This window comes from Solanum verrucosum, unplaced genomic scaffold (genome assembly GCF_900185275.1).
Source record: "Solanum verrucosum unplaced genomic scaffold, falcon-dt-bn FXZP01000048.1, whole genome shotgun sequence".
NCBI lineage: Eukaryota > Viridiplantae > Streptophyta > Magnoliopsida > Solanales > Solanaceae > Solanum > Solanum verrucosum.
In genome coordinates this window covers 1,244,875-1,265,370 of record NW_026020157.1, presented here as the reverse complement: position 1 = coordinate 1,265,370, position 20,496 = coordinate 1,244,875, and the positions used below count along the sequence as shown (strand labels likewise).

Sequence of the window (20,496 nt, the reverse complement as noted above, 5' to 3'; positions counted from 1 at the left end):
GTAAGAACCATAAATGGTAAAGGGTTAATTGTGTGACATATGGTTGTCTAGGTATACACCAAAGCTCGACGGTTCAAAGATATCGCATCTACCGATTGACCAAGTATATCCGACATATGTTCACTACGGAAAGTCCAAGGGGAAACCTACTTATCCAGATGCAATTGATTCTTAATTGTAAAGTACACAGTCATCTGTGCATTCCTTATGTTATAACCATTCCCCATTAATGTGGGGGATTGTTGGGTATGTAGCAAGAGTAATGGGAAATGGAGGGAAGATGAAAAGAGAGGAACTTGAAGAGTTGAGAACTTGAAAAAGTCCTCTTATGCTTTATTGAAAAGGCATTTGTCCCTCATCGGTGGTGGAAAGAAAAATAGGAGAGTTTAAATATAGAAACACTCCTATTAATTGTTAAAAGGGTTGGAAAAAGGGACCCCCTCGCGCCGTCGTCATCGTCGCTCACTCGACTCGGCTTTGGAAAATGATCGATCGAATGATTATTCTTTCAAACAAAGTTTGCTTTAATTATTTTAGCTAATTATTTATTTAATTAATTAAATTAAATTAAATTAAATGGCCAATGTTTTAATTAGTTAATTAACCCGAACCAACTCGGATCCACGCGCGACCCATTTTATTTACATCTTTCCCATTTTATTTGAATTTCCCTCCGTTAGAAGTGACTGTTCTGAAAGGTTGCAAACTTTCATGAATGGTCGTGTGGATTCAGAAAGGATTGCAACCTTTCGGAACCAGTTCCTCTTGCTTATAAATACATTGATTCTTCAGACTTATTCCTTATGAATTTTCCAATTTCTTCTTCTTCTTCTGCACAAAATTTCTTCGTGTACTTTATTGCTATTGAGTGGTTCGCTGATACCAGAGTTTTGGGTATCAATACACTGGTGATTGAGATCATTCTATCCTAGGAGGACATATTCCAAATCAAACCACAGATACTAGAGGGGAATAATTTCCTTAAGGGGACACTGTGCATTCAGTGGGCTTGATCTTTTCTGATTCTGTTTTTTCCAGATTGTGGTACGTTTTTACAGATTTTAGTTTTGTCAATTAATTTCTGTTCATCTATTCTTACTGGTTTATTAAACTTTGGTTACATCGTGTTTCTGTAAAGTTTATTGAAATCAGTAATTCTGGTTTTTTAAACACAGATTGATAACTACAATGAAATATTATTTCAAGTATATTGATGTATGCCTTACCTTATAGAGGTTAGTTTGGGTCATGAAAGGCATTCACAAGCTCACAAATGATATTGCTATGTAATGAAATGAAATGTAATGCCAAGTATAATGATGAATGTCTTACCTAATGTTATACACATCTTGTCTCTCAGTCCGAAACCCATGGGGGACTTATCAGTCTATACATTTGCTACACCGTACGACATAACTCTCGAATTTATACATCCTTTGTGGCGTATGATATGAACCACAAATAAATATATATGTCACGGAATGTGACATGTCTCTCGAAATTGTACATCCTCTTTAGTTTCTTATTCTACCTCAATTCACATAACATTAGTCACAACATTGTCTCTGAACTAATGCAAAAAAGAATGTTCACATAAATAATGATTAGATGACCATTTTCATATCAATGCACAATTCACAACAATACAATCGTGATACAGAATGAACAATGAAATAATCAACATTTCTAATCAATCTTAACACATCACTCATCAATGAATAATGAAGCTCCCTTTTATTCTTAAGTGGGTCAAAATAGAAGGGATTCTCCCCTAGTCACATGTTCAAGTATCCTAGGGTGTCTATGAAGCTGTGTCAGTAGGGTCGTGTTTATGGTTGTGAGGGCCACACTTCTGTAAATAAGGGACTACAACCATTTAAGAAAAGTTTCTCATCTTTCATACTTTTAATCGTGCAATAGAGTTATGTCCTAGAGATTTATTCTAACTCATGCGTTTTCGTATCCATTCGACTACCTCATATTAGAGGTGGCTGAAAAGAAAAGTCATTCCTTTATCGATGAGTTGTTCTTAGAAAGAGTCTTGAGGAAGTCATGAGACTCCATAGGAGCTTGAGAGAAGCCCATGAATGAGTTAAGTGTTGAGTTTCAGAGGAATGCACTCATGTTCTTATGAATCGTGCACTCAAGATAAAAGTGAGATGTACTTTATTCTCTAAGCCTTGTTTTAGTTTAGATCTTTATGAGGAAGTATGTTTAGAGCTTGGTTAGTATTTTCTGCCCGAAAAAGGGTAGCATGAGTTACGAGATCATAAGCAGTAGTAGTGAGAGTGCCCAGAGCTAGAGGATAGTATGCATAGGTTCAGTAATCTAAGGAAATGAGATAGTGATGGGACATATTATGTTATTGAAATCTTGTACCCAGTCAGTTATAAGTAATGAGTTCCTTTATGAGTAGAATAAGGAATAATAATGTTGTAAAGAGTTCTTGATAGAAGAAAGAGGAATAATTACTAGTCAAGATAAGTTGGAGTATATTGTTAACCATAATAGAGTTGATGAAGGTGTGTCATCCTATTTGAGGAGACTAAATTTATTTGTGGAACCATAGAGGATTCATGAGGTTATAAACCCAAGTTAGGCTTATGAACTTTGAAAGGAGAACCCTATGGTATTCATAGGGTGATAGAACTATTTGAGAGATAATGCATAGTAAGTGAGTATGTAGTACTTAATTTGTGAAGTGGAATGTGATGGTAATTTGTGAGTATTGAGACTAAGAGGTAAGGACTGACTTGTCATAAGGTCCTAAGGGACGAGTGTTTCTGAATTTGTATCTAGTAGTTGTTAGTTAGTATAGTAAGCGAGCAATTATATTGATATTCGGGTTTAGTAATAAACATTTTGAATTTGAGATGAGTGTCATGATAAAAAGAATGGCAACATGAGGGTGATGATGTTAGTCTTGAGATTTGATCTAGAAGATTTAATATAGAGAAGGTGAGAAACTGAGATGTTAGCTGCAATAAATATGAGTGGTACAAGTGAGAGACCCTAACCTTTAGATAAGAGCAGTGAAGTGTGTCTAAGTAACAAGAGTAACAAGAGCATTAAGAGGTGTACCGAGGTGGTATGTAATCAGAAGAGGTTAAGAGAAACACCTTAGAAAGAGGTCTTAGTACCTGCTTATGGAGATTTCGGTATTCATGAGATAAACTTCTCCCGAGTATTAGAGTAAAAGAGGATGTAGATCAGTTTAGAGATGATGAAATAGGTCCATAGCTTTCAAGTGCAAGCTTTAGACCTAAGGGGGAGATGGCAAGATGAGAAAACAAGTCAAGTATTTGAGAATAAGATAGTAATGAGTTCCAAAGAGTTTGGGGATATCTTTTTAGAGGCCCTTTTAGTAATGGAGTGATGTTAGAAAGACAAGGTTAATGATCTTATTTTGATAATGATGGTGTGTTAATTCTGTCTAAGGTTCTAAATGAGGAGGAAGAAGAGGGTGAGGTGTTGCTTTGAGAAATAGCTAAATGAGAGCCCTTAGTTTGTTCCAAGTAGTAATATGGGAAAATTCTAGTTTGTATGGCAAAGATGATAAGAGTAACCCCGTTCCATATCCAGTCTAGTCGTCATTCGAGGGAGAATGATCCCAAGGAAGAGATATTGTAACACCCCAGATATTTTTTGAACTAAGACTTAAATCATCCTTCAGTTTGAGTAAGATTTTACTAAGGAATTTAAAATTTCTTGGGTGTTAATCGAAAAAGAACTAAAGAGAGTTCATTCAAGTCATTCCTAAATTCTTCTAAGTTTTGGGTTAACTTCAAACGACCATAACTTTTAGCACAGGATGAGTTAAGTGGCCATAAGATATCAAATGAAAGATCTTTGAATTATCTTTCCAACACCACCAAGTTTGCTAAGTTTAGAGTTCTGTTGAGTAATATATGCCCTTTTGAAGCCAGGTTGTCCAATTAAGGAAAGTTACCCAAAAATAGTGAGGGGTATTTTGGTCTTTTTCTTACCCAATCATATTTAATTCATTTTTAGTAACGTTTTAGGGGTCTAAACTGATTAGGTTCAGTTTTATAATCTTAATATACGCCTAGGGTTTTAGTTGAGAGTTCAACAAGAGAAAAGAAGAGAAAAGAGGAGAAAAGAGGAAAGGATCAAAGCGTTCGTCGAGGTTCTTGAGTTTTGATGTGGATTTCCGCCATGATTTTGATCCCTAAGAGGTATGTAAGTTTCCATAGTGTTGGTTTCGTTCATCCACACACCAATCATGTTATTTTCAGCGTAATTTCGTTCTCAAAAGTTGAAGGATTTGAGTTCTTGATAAGTGTTCTTGAAGTATTATTTGTGTTCTTGAATTAGGATGGGTTTGATGAGTTCTTGAGGTAATTGTGATGAGATTAAGAGTTGTTTTTATTAGATTCTTGTGTACTTTCATTGGGTAATTGAATCTAAGGAAAACTTGAGAAAAAAATAGATTAGAAGCAATTTAGGATCAGAAAATGAGAGACGAAATTCACCAAAATTTGCTTGGGGAGGGGCTGGGGTGGTGCCCCAGCAGTGCGCCACAATCATGTTTCTGAAGTTTGGGGCTGGAGCCCCGCGCCAGGAAAGCACTTGGTGTAGCGACCCTAAAAATAGATAGGTGAAACTAGAGCCTAACGTATGAATTTTTAAAGTTTAAGCATAAATTGGAAGTAGTCACTTTTGGAAAAAAAAACAGTTCAGAATCTGGAAATTGGCTAAGTTCAAAATCTGGAAATTCTGCCAAGTGTGGAAATCAGTGAGTTTTTGGCCAACTTTGAGCAGTCATATCTCCTAGCTCAGGATGATCTAGGAGTAGCTCCAGTTATGTTTGGAAAGCCCTTGGAACGATCTTTCCAACGCCACCGAGTTTGCTCGATTCCGAGTTTGTATGAGTGAGTTATCCCCTTTGAAAGTTGGGTAGTTGGCAAGGAGTCCGTCCGGAAATTTAAGGGCATTTTGGTCTTTTCACAAATCTTTTCTTTTGAGGTTATATTATTGTGTTAGGCTGATTGTGGATCATTTTGTTCCATTTTAAAAGAGTAAGGAAGGGTTCTCTTTGGAACACCATTGAAGGCCAAGGTGAAGTTGGAGCTAGGGTTGAAGGTTTTGAGTGCTTCCTTCTTCAATTTTTCGTGGGTTTCAACTTAGAGGTATGGTGACTCTTGATCCTTGATCAATCTTTCTTTCAAGGAGTCCAATCAAAAGTGTTTCAAAGAACAAAATCTCAAATTCTAATCTAAGCATGGGTTCATTGGCAAAACGTTTTCTAAGCCATTATATTGATAAATTAATGTTTTTAAGATGATTTCATATGGAATTCCTTGAAGAACCCATGTTTTCCCTAAATTCCTAAATTTGCTTATGAAGTGGGTCTTTTGCTTATGATTCAAAGTTTATGAGATTGTGTTTGGATTGGATTGTATTAGTGACTCTTATGATTTTCTACATCTATCTATGATGAATTGATGATGTATGGATAAATTGAAAGTTGTGGCCTTATGGGCAAGTTATGGTGAATTCTCTTGTGGTAAGTAAAATGGTTGGGACTTGAGTGTTGTTGATTATGGCTTTGGAGGATGGTAAGTTGGCTTAATCTCTTATTATGGATAAAATTGTTCTTGCTTAGTTTGATCCACTTATGGTGGAGGTGTTTAATTATGGAATGTATTATGAACATGGACTTGAATGCATTATCTATTGAATTAAAGTGTTATCAAGTTATGAAATGTTATTGTACTATGTGAAGGTATTCTTATGGTTATAAGGTGATCTTGTACAAAGTGTTATTGTATTGTATATTATATATATAAATGAGGCTATATGTAAAGTCCTATATGAAGCTATATGTAAAGTTTGATGTGAAGCTTTATGTGTGAAGGTATGATGTGAATGAGTTTACGTGATCTTGTGATGATCCTATGTAAAGTGGATAGCATTGTGATTTAAAGTATGATTTTCTCATGATGTATATATATGAAATGATGTTGGATTATGAAGTATCCTTAGATGATAATGTTGTGACTTGGTTGGTAGACTAAAGTGTCCCTCATTGTTACTTAAAGTCTTGAATGCATGAATGTGTGAAGTGGGCTAGAACTAAGAAATGGTGCCCTTTCTATAAATGCTAAAAGAGGAATTCTAGGCCAAGACTTGAATCGGCAAAACTAAGAAATGGTGCCCTTTCATAAGTCTAGCTTTCCTAAGTAAATGTATAACCTTGAAGGATGGGCCTTAGGGAGAAGTTCCCTTCTTGAGTGAGATGATAGACTTAGAGATGGATGGAGCCGGAACGGCATGAGAATCCTTATCTAAGAAAGTCAAATGAGCTATCCTTATGAACCTTGATTGGCCATGACTAAGAAATGGGGCCTTTCTTGGGAAGAGGTACTATGAGTTGGTTGAACTAGAAAAGGAACCCTCTCTAAGTACATATGTGATTGAATACTCTATGGGAAACAAGGCTAGCACCGAGTGGATGTGGTTAGGAAGGTGGCCTAGTTGAGTATGAGATTAGGCACAATGAACTTCCTTGGACATCTCCTAAACCATGTGCGTACATGGGTTGCTTATTAGTTGTACCTTTGGCAAGTAGAACAACCTCCACGGAGTAGGATAGACTCCGGATTCCATACCTAGCTAGTATGGTCTATGTCGGTTATGCCTATTCCCATCATGTGAGATGTGCACTCTAGTTATTGGATAGGTTCTACAACGTGTAGGTAGTAGTATGGGATGCTATCTACACATGGCACGAGTAGGCTTTGAAGATACTAAAGTGAGTTCCCTAAGTCTAACGACTATTATGTGAAAGTCCCCTTATGTGCTTAAATGTCTCCTAAGGTGGTTCATTAAAGAATTTTGACTTAGCATGCTATATTGTAATGGTACATTCCTTATCTATGGTAACCCTTAGGAACACTTAGGTGTATATAAAGAGATTGTATGGGCGGTCACTTCATGTTTCACTTAAGTGTGGCTTTGGGTAACTTGAGATAGAGGTCATGAAATGATGAAAAGGCTTACTTGTCAATTATATTCATGTATTGTACATTGGTACTAGTTGAGTATGTCTATTATGTGGGTATTGTCTTATATGTGGATGATGACTTGAAATGTGTCTCTTATAATTGTGATATGAAGGTTTTATCACAAATGGCATGAAAGCACATATTTCAAATAAATGTCCTTTTTTTAGCATGTTTTTGCATGGTCATCATACTTAGTACTTAATTGTGCTAATTCCATATTTCTCTATTTTCTACAAGTGTAGGTTCCGGCAAGTGAGCGGGTTTTGTAGTAAACTTGGGATTTGAAGTTCTTCCTAGATTTTGTGGTATGTCCTCATATGTCGAGGGCAAGACTTTTCTATTCTAGTTTTATGATAAGATTCTTGTAATAGACTTAATAGACTTCTTTTGATTGTAAAGGGCCGTGTCCCTAGTATGTTTTCACGTTTATGTCTAAGATGGCTAAGAGACTTAGTATTCCGCTTGTGTACTTTTGAATGATGTTTTTAAAAGTGACCTTTGAGTCTTATGGGATTTTATTTAAAGAGTTTTTAATTCCGCACTATTTTTCATATCTAATGTGATGAATGCTAAGGGCTTGTATGAGACCTCCGAGAGGTTGAATACGCATGTTACGACTTGGGGATATTCCCGGGTCGTGACACTTGGGTCGCCTGCCCCCACCCCTTTTCCATCGATTGTCCTGCTTGAGTTCCTTTAAAATGTACCTTTACTCCCTTCAGATTCTAACTACTCTAAACAACTTTAAACACCTAGAAATCATTCATAACATGAATCATAACCTTGAATTAATAATTCAAATTCATGGTAAAGTTAAGAGTTAAGTCTTGACAGTTCTTTCAAACATTTTGAGAAAAACCCTTTGAGTCTTTTTTAGGACTCTTCGACAATTTCAAATAACTCGTTTTAAGACTCGATCAAGTGAGTATGAGAATGATGAGAATGTAGTCATGAGTCTAATATATCATTACAAGATCCTTCACATCATGAATCATAACTCTTAAATTCATTATTCAAATTCAAGAGAGAGTTAAGAGTACCATTCAAGAGAGCCTTTGAGTTCAATTGTGAATCCTTTCAGATCAATTATTGATTTTGAGCTAAGTTTTGTGAAAGTAAGTATGAGAATGAGAATGGTGGTACACATGATTTCCATATTGTTATTTAGACCCTCTAGTTGAGTCGTTCATGACCATAAATTCTGCATGTACTCCATCAGTTAAGTATGTTTGAGATGAGTAGTATCTTCAAGTTCTAAGTCTTGATCATTGAGTTCCTAACCCTTTTGGAATTATATTCCTAACCATGGCACTAATACAGTTTACCCATGAAGGTCCTTGATTAAAGTAGTTCATGCCCATAATTCCTCATGAACCCTATGAGTCAAGCAGTCTTGAGATGAGAAGTATAATTGAGCTCTTGAGTTGAGTAGTTCATGCCCATAATTAGGCATGAACCCCCCGAGTCGAGCATTCTTGAGATGAGTAGTATCATTTACTCCTTTAGTTCTGGAGTTGTTGAGTTCCAAGTATTGAATTCTATGCATGGTTATTGAAAACCTTGAATTTAGTCGTTCACGTCCATAATTCGGCATGCAATCTATTTTAAGAAGTCTTTTTACAATTTCTTTTAGAACTTTTTTTAAAGACTTGAGCACTGAGTAGAAGAAGAGTAAAGTTGAGTTCATTTTCTTTAAAATGATATATGGGAACTAAGTATTCTCAAGAGTAAATGTTTTTACATTTACTATGAGAGGAAACTGAGATTTCAAAAAGAGGAGTTGTAGTACCATCTCTTTTAAGAGAAATATTTTTGAATAATAATCTCAAATCACAGAAAGAGGAAGTGTTTTCTTTAAAACATATTGAGCTAAAGTATATTTTGGGAGTAGTATTGAGCACCGATATATGGGAGAGTTCAGATAACTCACAGCCCCCATAAACCATGTAGCCAACGTGGGTAGAAAGGGTCATACTTTTTAGATGATTCCTAAATATTTTTTAACATAAACTAGTGGATCCACTTAGTAGTAGGTTTTATACCTCGACAAAGTATAGGACGGCTCTGGCAGCGTGGATTAGATGATGTATCATCACATAGCTCATAGTGATGGTTGTCGGTTAGAGAAACTCCACAGAGACATTTTGTATTCTTATATACACAAAGTTTACTTTGTATTTTCATATGCAAGCAGAGTTTATCTTGTATCCTTGCATACAAACTGAGTCACTATTGTATTTTTCAATACATTGAGTTTCTTTCTACTATTTTAAAAACTTTCCATATATTGCATATGTATTGTTGCTTTATATTGAGTTGAGTATCCAAAGTTGAGTATCCAGAGTTGAGTACCCAGAGTCAAGTATCTTATTATTAAGTTGAGCCTTATTTCACTAAGTTGAATATCTTATTATTGAGTTGAGCCTTATTTCACTGTGTTGAATATCTTATCATTGAGTTGAGCCTTATTTCACTGAGTTGAATATCTTATCATTGAGTGGAGCCCTATTTTCTCAGAATTGAGTTGAACTATGTTTCCTTGAGTTTAGTAGAATTGTGTTTCTTTGAGTTGAGAAGAGGTAAGTATGTTTCTTTTCCACCAGTTCAAGCTTACGTTTATGCTTTAAAATTCCCCTTTAATGCTCGTACATTCCATGTACTGAGCCATTTGGCCTGCATCATTTCATGATAAAGATACATGGATTTAGGATTATCAATAGGCGTTTCGTTGAGGTCATGGGATTTTCCAGTCAGCATTGGTGAGCTTTCTTATATTCCAGAGGACTTCACCTTTATCTTACATTTAGTAGTTTTGAGATGTCGTGGGTCTTGTCCCGATATCCTTATGTAATAGTAGAGGCTTCAGAGATAGAAAAAGTTGAGTAGTTAGCAGTATGTATCTTCCTTGAGTTGTTTTTAAGCTTTTGTATGCTTAAGTTAGTCTTTCGCTTGTAGTCAGCTAGGATGGGGGTTCGTTTGGGGACCAACAATGGTTCTCGAGTGCCGGCCACGTCCAGGGTGTAGACTCGGGTCGTGATAAATACATTCAAGGAGATTCATGTACATATAGAAGTATTGATAGCAAAAATACAAATTGAGATAAGAGTTTGAATAGAACAACTGAAGTATACAAAAAGGACTCATTGTCAAAGATAGGGGTATTTATGGGCCGGTTATCGGTTTGGTTGTTATCAATTTTGGTTCAATTTTTCGGTTATTAATTATACATGAAAATAAAATCAAAACACAAGATATGGAATAAAAAATCAAATTAATTAGCAAACAAGCACCTAGAAATTTCACCTATGATAACGTACTTTTTCCTTTCAAGGTGAATATTCACTAACATGGGAAAAAATTAAATGAAACCTCGAAGAGCCATCAACTGAATCATGCCCACAAATTTATTTAATTAAATCCCCCAATATAGATCTTCTATCCCTTAAAATATTATTTACACCACCTTTTTTCCATCCTACAACCTGCTAGTGATATTGTTTGCTCTAGGCCTAGAACAACAAGGCTTTAAACATATCACTAGATCAGTGTTAGGAATTTTTACTTAAATACCTAGTATCTCTCTTGTGATTTGTCAACATATAGTTCTTATCCTAAGATGGGGTGTCACATAAACCCTCTCTTATAAAATTTATGTCAATAATTCTACATTGCCTTTTCCAACCAAACAATGGTCCAACCCCTGTTTTGGGGCGAGACCCGCCAAACTTTAAAACGCATCACTAAAGTGTAAGATATGCTTACTTACATGTGTTTTTCCGATGTGGACTTCTTATCCTAAGAAAGGGTGTCATAAACAACCTCTCTTATGGAATCAACGTCCTCGTTGAGATTTGTCCCACCATATGTGATTTGCCCCACAACAGGAGATTCGCCAAGACCTAGAAAAGATGTTGTCCCACCTTATCAGGATTAATTTTGGCTTAACTCAGTTGAACAATATCTCTCATCAACACAACTGAGACAAAAGTGACTCTAATATACCACCTGTAACCGCCTAACTCACTAGTGATATTATCCTCTATGGGCATAGACCCGCACAACTTTAAAATGCATCATTGAAGTATAAGGGCTCCGTACTTATATACCTAACATATCTCCTTCCTGATTTTTGAAAGCAAATTAAACTTTTTTTTACTTTTAAAACCACGTGTGAGATGAATTCTTGAATACTTTGTTCTAAAAAGTGATGTAGTAAAAAATGATTTGAACAAGAGATTCAAAATAAAAGAAATATGGACATGATAGTACGTCATGAAACCTGGAATCTATATAAAATAGAGCAATTTTTCTACAAAACAGAAGACTTTGTGCATTTTGGGATACACTTACATAGGACAATAGGCCACCACCACTAGGAGCCCAACTATTTCTAGTCGAACTCAAACTCAACAACTAATTGAAACATAAAGACCCTGCATATTATTTTTTCACCAACTTAACAACTAATTGAAATCTAATAAAAGACCCTGCATACTCTTTTTTAACCAACAAAAGACTATGCATATAAAGTAAATAACAATTCAAATTGCTATTTTTTCTCCAAGGAAACAAAACTTGACCTTTTTAACATTCATCAAAGTTTCCTCCCCTTCTCCTCCTCCTTCTCCTCCTTCTTATCCTTATTCTCCTTCTTCTTCTTCTTCTCCTTCCTCTCCCTCTTCTTCTCCTTCTTCTTCTTCTCCTTCCTCTCCCTCTTCTTCTCCTTCTTCTTCTTCTTCTTCTTCTTCTTCTTCTTCTTCTTCTTCAAAGTTTCTAATCATGGAGTTTTCTCCCTTTCTCTTCCTCCTCTTCTTCCTCCTCCTTCTTCTTCTTCAAAGTTTCTTCTTCTTCTTCTTCTTCTTCTTCTTCTTCTTCTTCTTCTTCTTCTTCTTCTTCTTCTTCCTCCTCCTCCTCTAGTTCATCATGATATCCTCTATATTGTTGCTTCAAGTAGAGAAATTTAATTGCCTACTAAACTGATAACTCTCACATGTCATTCCCAAATGCAAACGTTTACAATTGACACATAAAAGTTTTCAACACTCAGGACACCCCCTAATCGGGCATCCCCTTAGATCATCAACCAGTGTACCCATACAATCCATAACAGGGCACTCAATAACTAGTGGAAAATCCAAAAATTTTCTAAGTCAATTGTTATATCTTACTCGCATAAGAAAATCAGTCGGCATTATTGAATTGTGATCCATAATTCCCTTATAGCCAGAAACAAGGCACTTAATAGAAATCTCATGGAAATCCTTTTTTATTTTTTGGAACGAATAAATATACCTCTGAATTATCGTCAATGGTATGCAGATATCCTCTGTCATACTTTTGGGACATTGGTGCCCCTGGTGTTCAAAAACTAGAGCATATATGTCCTTCACTATAATGGAAGACTAAATAAGGACACGTGGCACAATCTTATTTGTCGATCCAATTTTAATAAATGACGAGTCGATGGATAAAATTATGAAACGTGTATGTCTGTTAATATGAAGGGTATATATATACTCTAGTTTTTGGACGTAGGGGCCTCAATTTCCCAAAAATATAATGGAGGGTATCTCCATACCATTTACAGTAGTTCGGGGGTTATATTTGTCATTTTCTCTTAATTTTTTTACCTATATATTTTTTTATACATTCTTCACAATAACGATGATTGCAATTGCTGCCTTACATCAATATGTTTGGCAGCGAAAATGCATTTTCACAAATTTCACAGAAAGTACATGAAGATTCCCCATTTTTAGTAAATACTATTCTCTAGGTTGAGTGAATCTGGAATAACAAAATACTCCATTTCTATGGGGGTTTTTATCAACATGATTAGAGCTTTATTCCAAATTCTACTTGAATGAAACTGAGATGAGTAAAAGAGAATTTGTTGTAGCTCGATATCATCATCTTTTCTCTTGTAACCATTGTCATTTTTGATAATAGCGATGACATTAGAATTCACTAAGGTGGATTAACTTTAAATTCAATAGAGTTCAAAATTTGACAATCCATTGATTCCGTTTAAACTTGATCGGAATTAATTATTTGTAAATTTGTTGATTCCATTTCGACATCGTTGTCCCCAAAAGATTTGTTAATTTAATGCCTTCTATGGAGCACATGGATATTTTTAGACAATCTTGATGATGGACAATTTTTGTTTTCCATCTTTTACATGGCTTTCAAGTATTTAGATTTGATAGGGCGCTTCATTTGGTTGTCAATGGAAGCTTATATTTCTTTCCCAGTTTAAACATATAAGTTGTATATATATACTAGTTTTTTTTCACCTTGATTATGAATAACTTTTGTTTTCTATCTTTGACTTGGGCTGGAAGAATTTAGATTTGAGAGGGCGCTTCATGTAACACCTCGGATCTCAAAATGAAGAAAATCTGAGTTTTAGAAAATCTGGTGCCCGTACCAACGGAACCACCCACGGACCATAGGTAGGACCACATACCGTAAGTGAGGTTCCTTCGATAAGGCCCAAATCTTTATAGCCTTTGATCCCACCCATGGTCGACTAGGACGGACTATGGTTTAACCTACGGACCGTAGGTGAGGGTCAGCAGCCAATTAAAGGGAATTGGTTGTTGGGTCAACTTCTAACGGTCATATCTCTTAGCACAAAAGGAAATAGGTGGCCCATGACCTATCAAATAAAAGATAATTGAATCTTATTTCCAACTCCACTGAGTTTTCTAAAATCCCATTCCCGAGTAAAAAGTTATGTTCGTTTTAGTGAAGCCCTGTCGGGCAGATATTGAGTGACGAACCCAAACGACGATCGGTAGTCCTAACGACTGACCGTTGTTCCCTTCATTGATGGGCTTTGCCAGATTTAAGTAAGGGTACTTTTGGTCGTTTCCCCTATGCGCTTTGATGCCTAAACTACGTTGTTTTACTCAGTTTAAGCCTAATAACATAGTCAGAACATAACCAAAACCTTTATTCACCAAAATTCACCAAAACTAGAGAAAAAGAGAAGAAACATGTGACTCAAACCCCTCCAAGAACGCAACAAGTTTTTCTTCAATTCCACCCCCAAAATTGAAAGATTTCTCCGTGAATTTCGTCACCGGGTATGTGGGATTTCACTAGTGGTTCCTTTCTTCCACTAGGTCCCTAGAATTCAGTCAGATTCTTGATTCCTATATCTTGCTTAGACCTACAGTTTCTAAATCCTTAGATATTAGTTTTGATTTAGCTGTTAGAGTATTTCAAAGAAGATTATCATGTTTTCCTGGAACCATTGCTTAGTGCTTTGCATAAAACTCAGAACCCTAGTTGGGTTGATTCTCTTAGTTCATGAACTACACATGCTAGGTTAGTTAATTAGATATACATGTTTTAGTTTTCGAATGGCACATTATTTCTATATAATTGTTACATTTCCAGATTTTGCATGTGAGTATTTTGAGCTATTCAACATTTCAATAATTCAGTCATAATGTGTGACATACATAAGTAGTTGGGAGTAGACTTAACACCGAGTTGGACTAGGGTACAATGTACCCATATAGTCCCAGAACTACGTTCCCTTATTGGTTTATAATTCTCCTTTATGGGAATCAGGTTTAGTGATCACGCCATTCATGCATTTATACCACTGGCACGGCATATTGGATCCTATCGATGGGGTGTATACATCAAACAGTCATGCCTATATACCCCTGGCAAGATATGTTGGGTCCTTTGGATGGGGCTATACATTAGACTCCACATTTAGCTCACATGGTTTTATGTGGCTTAATAGTAGCTCCCACAGTCAAGCTCTAGTGCATTAGACCAGGTTTTCAGTTATACTTCAGTATTCAGTCTCAGCATGTTCAGTACTTGGTCATTGCATATAGTTCAGTTATTTTCAGTATATTTCAATATTTCTATTATGTTCAGATTATATTGTCATTTAGTACCCTTGTTCAGCTTATATGTTTGTTCAACTTTTATCCTATCCAGCATGCTTAGTACCTTCAAAGTACTGCCAAATACTCTGCGCTATATCTTTTCGTGATGTAGGTTCAGTCCTCAGCATTTAGATCAAGTGTAGATCGGTTACCGATCCGTACTCATTATCATCACTGGTAAGTCATCATACTTCGAGGAAAATAGACATGTTTCAGATTCATTCTCTCATTTCAGTCAGTTTTCTAGGGTTAGCTAAGACATGTTCCAGTAACTCTAGTCAGTTAGAGGATTTTTCAGACATAGTATTAGATTCAGCTTTATTCTTTGAGTGATTGTTCAGTATCACTAAACTCTTGGAATTTTATATATATTCAGATAGGTATTGGGTATTCCCCACAATTAGTTATCTCAAATTTTAGCTTCCGCATTAGTTCATCTTTTCAGCTATATATTCAGTTTGCTTATGATATGCCAGCTCAGGCGTAGCTTGGGGTCACTCGTGATCCTAGGTCCCGTGGTTACTCCCAATGGGTAGCCTCAGGGTGTGACAAATACGAATCTTCATTGGGAGCGAAGGTTAAGGAAAAACAAGATAGTGATCTTATACTACTTCAGTTGGAAGGGTCAGTTCATCAACAGAAAGTAGAGGTTTTCTTCCAAGGGGTAAATGGCCGCTTATGTGTTCCTAAGTAGATGAGTAGGTGAAGCAGCCTTGATTGGGCCAAATTTGGTACATGATGATATGGGAAAATTTTAGCTCATCAGAGATACATTTAAGACAGAAGTCCTATGCAGATATAAGAAGAAGTGACTTAGAGTTTGAGATACATGATTGGGTTTTCATGCAAGTATCACCATGAAGGGGGTGATGTGATTTTACAAGCATGGAGGAGTCAGTCTGTAGAGGGAGCTAATTGGGAAGAAGAAGCAGCCATGAAAGCCAAGCATCCTCATCTCTTTTCTCCCAATTTCTTTTCAGCTGGATACAATAGTTTCCTCTCCAGTCTCTCAGTTTACTCGTGCATAAATTAAGTCTTAGTACCTTGTTCCTTCATTTGTTCTTGCATTTTCAGCATATTTGTATGTTCTTGGAACTTCGTTTAGTTGAATATCAATTTCTAGTACTTAGTGGTAGAGATTCCATCTTCTTCCCTCCATACCCAGCTAGTTTAGACTTCATTCGAGGATGAATGTTCCCAAGAGGGAGATAATGTAGCACCTCAGATCTTAAAACAAAGAAAATCCTAGTTTTCAGAAAATCTAGTGCCAGTACCATCAGAACCACCAACGGACCGTAGGTTGGACCACAGACCGTATGTGGGTTTCCGTCGTTAAAGCCCAAATCTTTGTAGTTGTTGATCCCACCCAAGGTCGATCGGGATGGTTCGTGGTTGGACCTATGGACCATAGGTCTTAACGTAGGTGAGGGTCAACAACCAATTGAATTGTATTGGCTATTGGGTTACCTTAAACGGTCATATCTCTTAGCATAAAAAGAATTAGTTGGCCCATGACCTATCAAATGAAAGATAATTGAATCCTCTTTCCAACGCCACTGAGTTTACTAAAATCCCATCTCTGAGTAAAAAGTTATGCTTGTTTGAGTGAAGCCCTGTCGGGAAGATCTTGAATGATTAACCAAAACGATGGTCGGTAGTCCAAACGACGGAGTATCATTCCCTCTATGGATGGGCTTCGCAAGATTTAAGTCAGTGTCGTTTTAGTCCTTTTCCCTATGTGCCAGGCACTTTAACTACATTGTTTTACTCAGTTTAAGCTTAATAACCTAGTCAGAACATAACCAATGCCTTTATTCACCAAAATTCACCAAACTAGAGCAAAAAGAGAAGAAACATGCGACTCAAACCTCTCCTAGAACGCAACAAGTTTTCTTCAGTTCCAGCCCTGAAATCGAAAGATTTCTCCATGAAATTCATCACTAGGTATGTGGGATTTCACTTGTGGATTCCTTTCATCCATTAAGTCCCTAGAATTTAGTTAGATTATTTATTCTTATATCTTGCTTAGACCTAGGGTTTTTAAAACCTTAGATATTAGTATTGATTTAGCTGAAAGAGTATTCCAAATTCAATTATCATGTTTTCGTGGAATCGTTGCTTAGTTCTTTGCATAAACCTCAAAACCCTAGTTGTGTAGATTCTCTTAGTTCATGAATTATACATTCTAGGTCAGTTAAACATATATTCATGTTTCAGTTTTTGAGAGTCACATTATCAGCATATTATTAGTACATTCTCAGATTTTGCATGTCAGTATTTTAAGCTATTCAACATTTCAGTAATTCAGTGATAATGTGTTACATACATAATAAGTTGGGAGTAGACTTAACACCGAGTTGGACTAGGGTTCAACGCACCCGTATAGTCCCAAAACTACGTGTCCCCGTAGGTTTATAAGTCCCCTCTATGGGTATCAACTTCAGTGATCACGTTATTCATGCATTTAGACCACTGGAAAGGTATATTGGGTCATATCGATGAGGCGTATACATCGAACAGTCATGCCTGCATACCTCTATCAAGGTATATTGGGTCCTCTCGATAGGGCTTATACATCAGACTCCACGTTTAGCTCACATGGTTTTATGTGGGTTAATAGTAGCTCTCATAGTCATACTATAGTGCATTTGACCAGATTTTTTGTTATACTTCAGTATTAAGTCTCAATATGTTCAGTACTTGGTCATTGTATCCAGTTAAGTTCTTTTCAGTATATTTATGTATTTCTATCATGTTCAGATTATATTGTTGTTCAGAACACTTGTTCAACTTATATGTTTGTTCAACTTTTATCCTATCTTGCATGCTCAGTACTTTCAAAGTACTGGCACATACTCTGCACTACATCTTTTCGTGATGTATGTTCAGGTCCTCAACATTCAGATCACGTGTAGATTGGTTCCTGATCCGTACTCAAAAGCATTAGTGCTGAGTTCTCATACTTCGAGGACAAAAGTCATTTTTCAGATTCAGTCTTTTATTTCAGTTTTGCTAGGGTTAGCTGGGGACATGTCCCAGCAACTCTAGTCATTTAGTGGATTTTTCATACATAGTATTAGATTCAACTTTAGTTTTTGAGTGATTGTTCTGTAACACTAAACTCTTAGAATTTTATATATATTCAGATTAGTATCGGGTATTCCCCACTATTAGTTATCTTAGATTTTAGCTTCTGCGTTAGTTAATCTTTTCATATATATATATCCAGTTCGCTTATGATATGACAGCTTAGGGTTAGCTTGGGGTCACTCGTGATCCTAGGTCCCGTGTTTACGCCTAGAGGGTAGGCTCCGGGCGTTCATTTGGTCGTCAATGGAAGCCTATATTTCTTTCTCATTCAATGTATATAAGTTCTCTCTCTCTCTCTCTCTCTCTATATATATATATATATATATATATATATATATATATATATATACACACACACCAGTCTTTATACCTTGATGATGAACACCTTTTCTTTTCCATTTTTGACTTGGTCTGCAAGAACTTAGATTTGATAGGGCTCTTCATGTGGTTATCAGTGAAAGCCTATATTTCTTTTCCATTTTATGAATTTAAGTTGTGTGTGTGTGTATATCTATATATATATTCTAGTTTTTTGACACATGCGTTGTATGTGATTACCGATTCAAAGAATTTTGTGCAGATCGATATGATCATCTTCACTCTTGTAACTGTTGTAATTCTTACTAATAATGATGACATAAAAATTCAGTGAGGTAGGATTAACTTCAAATTCACAGAAGTTCAAGATTTACAAATCCGTTGATTCCGTTTAAACTTGATCAGAATTAACAATTTGTAAATTTGTTGATTCTATTTCGACATTGTTGGCCTCGAACGAATTCTTAATTTTATGCATTTTGTGGAGTCTGTGGAAATTCTTAGACAGTCTTGATGATGAACGACTTTTGTTTTCCATATTTTACTTGGACTGGAAGAATTTAGATTTGATAGGGTGCTTCATTTGGTTGTCAATAGAAGCATATATTTCTTTACCAGTTTATGAATTTAAGTTGTATATATGTATATATATATATATATAGTAGTTTTTTGACACATGCATTGTATGTGATTCTCGATTCAGAGAATTTGTTGCAGCTCGATATCATCATCTTCGCTCTTGTAACCATTCTCATTTTTTTAATAGTGATGACATAAGAATTCAATCTGGTAGGATTAACTTTAAATTTACTATAGTTCAAGATTTGTGAATTCGTTGATTCCATTTCAACTTGATTAGAAATAACGATTTATAAATTTGTTGTTTCCATTTCGACATCATTCACCGCAAAATATTTCTTAATTATATGCCTTTTATGGAGTCTGTGGAAATTCTTAGACCATCTTGATCATGAGCAACTTTTTTTTCCATCTATGACTTGAGTTTCATGAATTTAGATTTGACAAGGTTATTCATTTGGTTGTCAATGGAAGTCTATATTTCTTCCCAGATTATGCATAAAAGATTTGTATCTATATATACTAGCTTTTCGACATGTGCGTTACACGTGATTACTAATTCAGAGAATTTGTTGCAGCTCGATTTCAACATCTTCGCTCTTGTAACTGTTGTCTTTTTTGCAAATAGATATGATATATGAATTAAGCGAGGCAATATTAGCTTCAAATTTGCTAGAGTTCAAGATTCACAAATCCTTTGATTATATTTCTGTAACACCCCGAAAACTAGTAAGTTGAACTAGTGAGTTCTGGCGCCTTTTGTAAGATGTTTGGAGTGTCGTATGAGGATTAAAGGTTGTAAAAACAATTCCCGTACTTAGAATAAGGTGTTTAGGGGTTTAACGTCTGGGTACGACTCCCTAAGGACCAACCAAAGGGGTCCTTGAGGAGGACCCCAAAACAGTCCCTAAATCTACAAAACTGGCAGCACCTACAGTTGGCCACCTACTGGCCGTAGGTAGACCCACGCCCCGTAGATGGGGGTCATGGATCAAGGCCTGCCATGACAAGCCTCAGATGCAATCCACGAACAGCCAGTACGACCCATCAACCCACCCATGGTCCGTGGGTGGGCATCCGTAGGTCCCTTCAGTTTTTCAAGTTTCTGTTTTAAGTTAGGACTTAGGGGTTAAGTTAGTAATTAATTAGGGGTTAAGGGAGGTATGTTATTTATTTAATTAGCCACCTATAAATACTTAATATACCCCTAAAAGTAAGTCATTAACTCATTCATCTAAGACCCCAAAATAATCTCCAAATATTCTCTCTCTAGAAGTGAAGAAAAAGAAGAAGAAGAAGACAAGAGAAGAGGGAATATTTCCTCCATTGTTGAGAGCTTTCATTAGGGCTTTGAATCAAGGTATTTTTATCTTATTCATCTATGGGTTCTTCCCCATAGATCCCCCTTAGTTTTCCCCCAATTGTGAAGTCAAAAACCCAACTAGCTAGGGTTTCCTTCTTACAATGTGGGTATGGCTTAGGTATGATTCCAATCTAGTGGATAATACATAATTATGATTGTATTATCATTGAATTGTGATGTTATGATGAATTCATGTGATTTC

At 36.1% G+C, this 20,496-nt stretch overlaps 1 pseudogene; it reads right to left on the bottom strand.

The window, feature by feature from the left end:
- Window positions 1-11,867: 11,867 nt before the first annotated feature.
- LOC125828391 (uncharacterized) lies at window positions 11,868-19,242 on the bottom strand (annotated as a pseudogene).
- Between the last annotated feature and the right edge of the window lie 1,254 nt (window positions 19,243-20,496).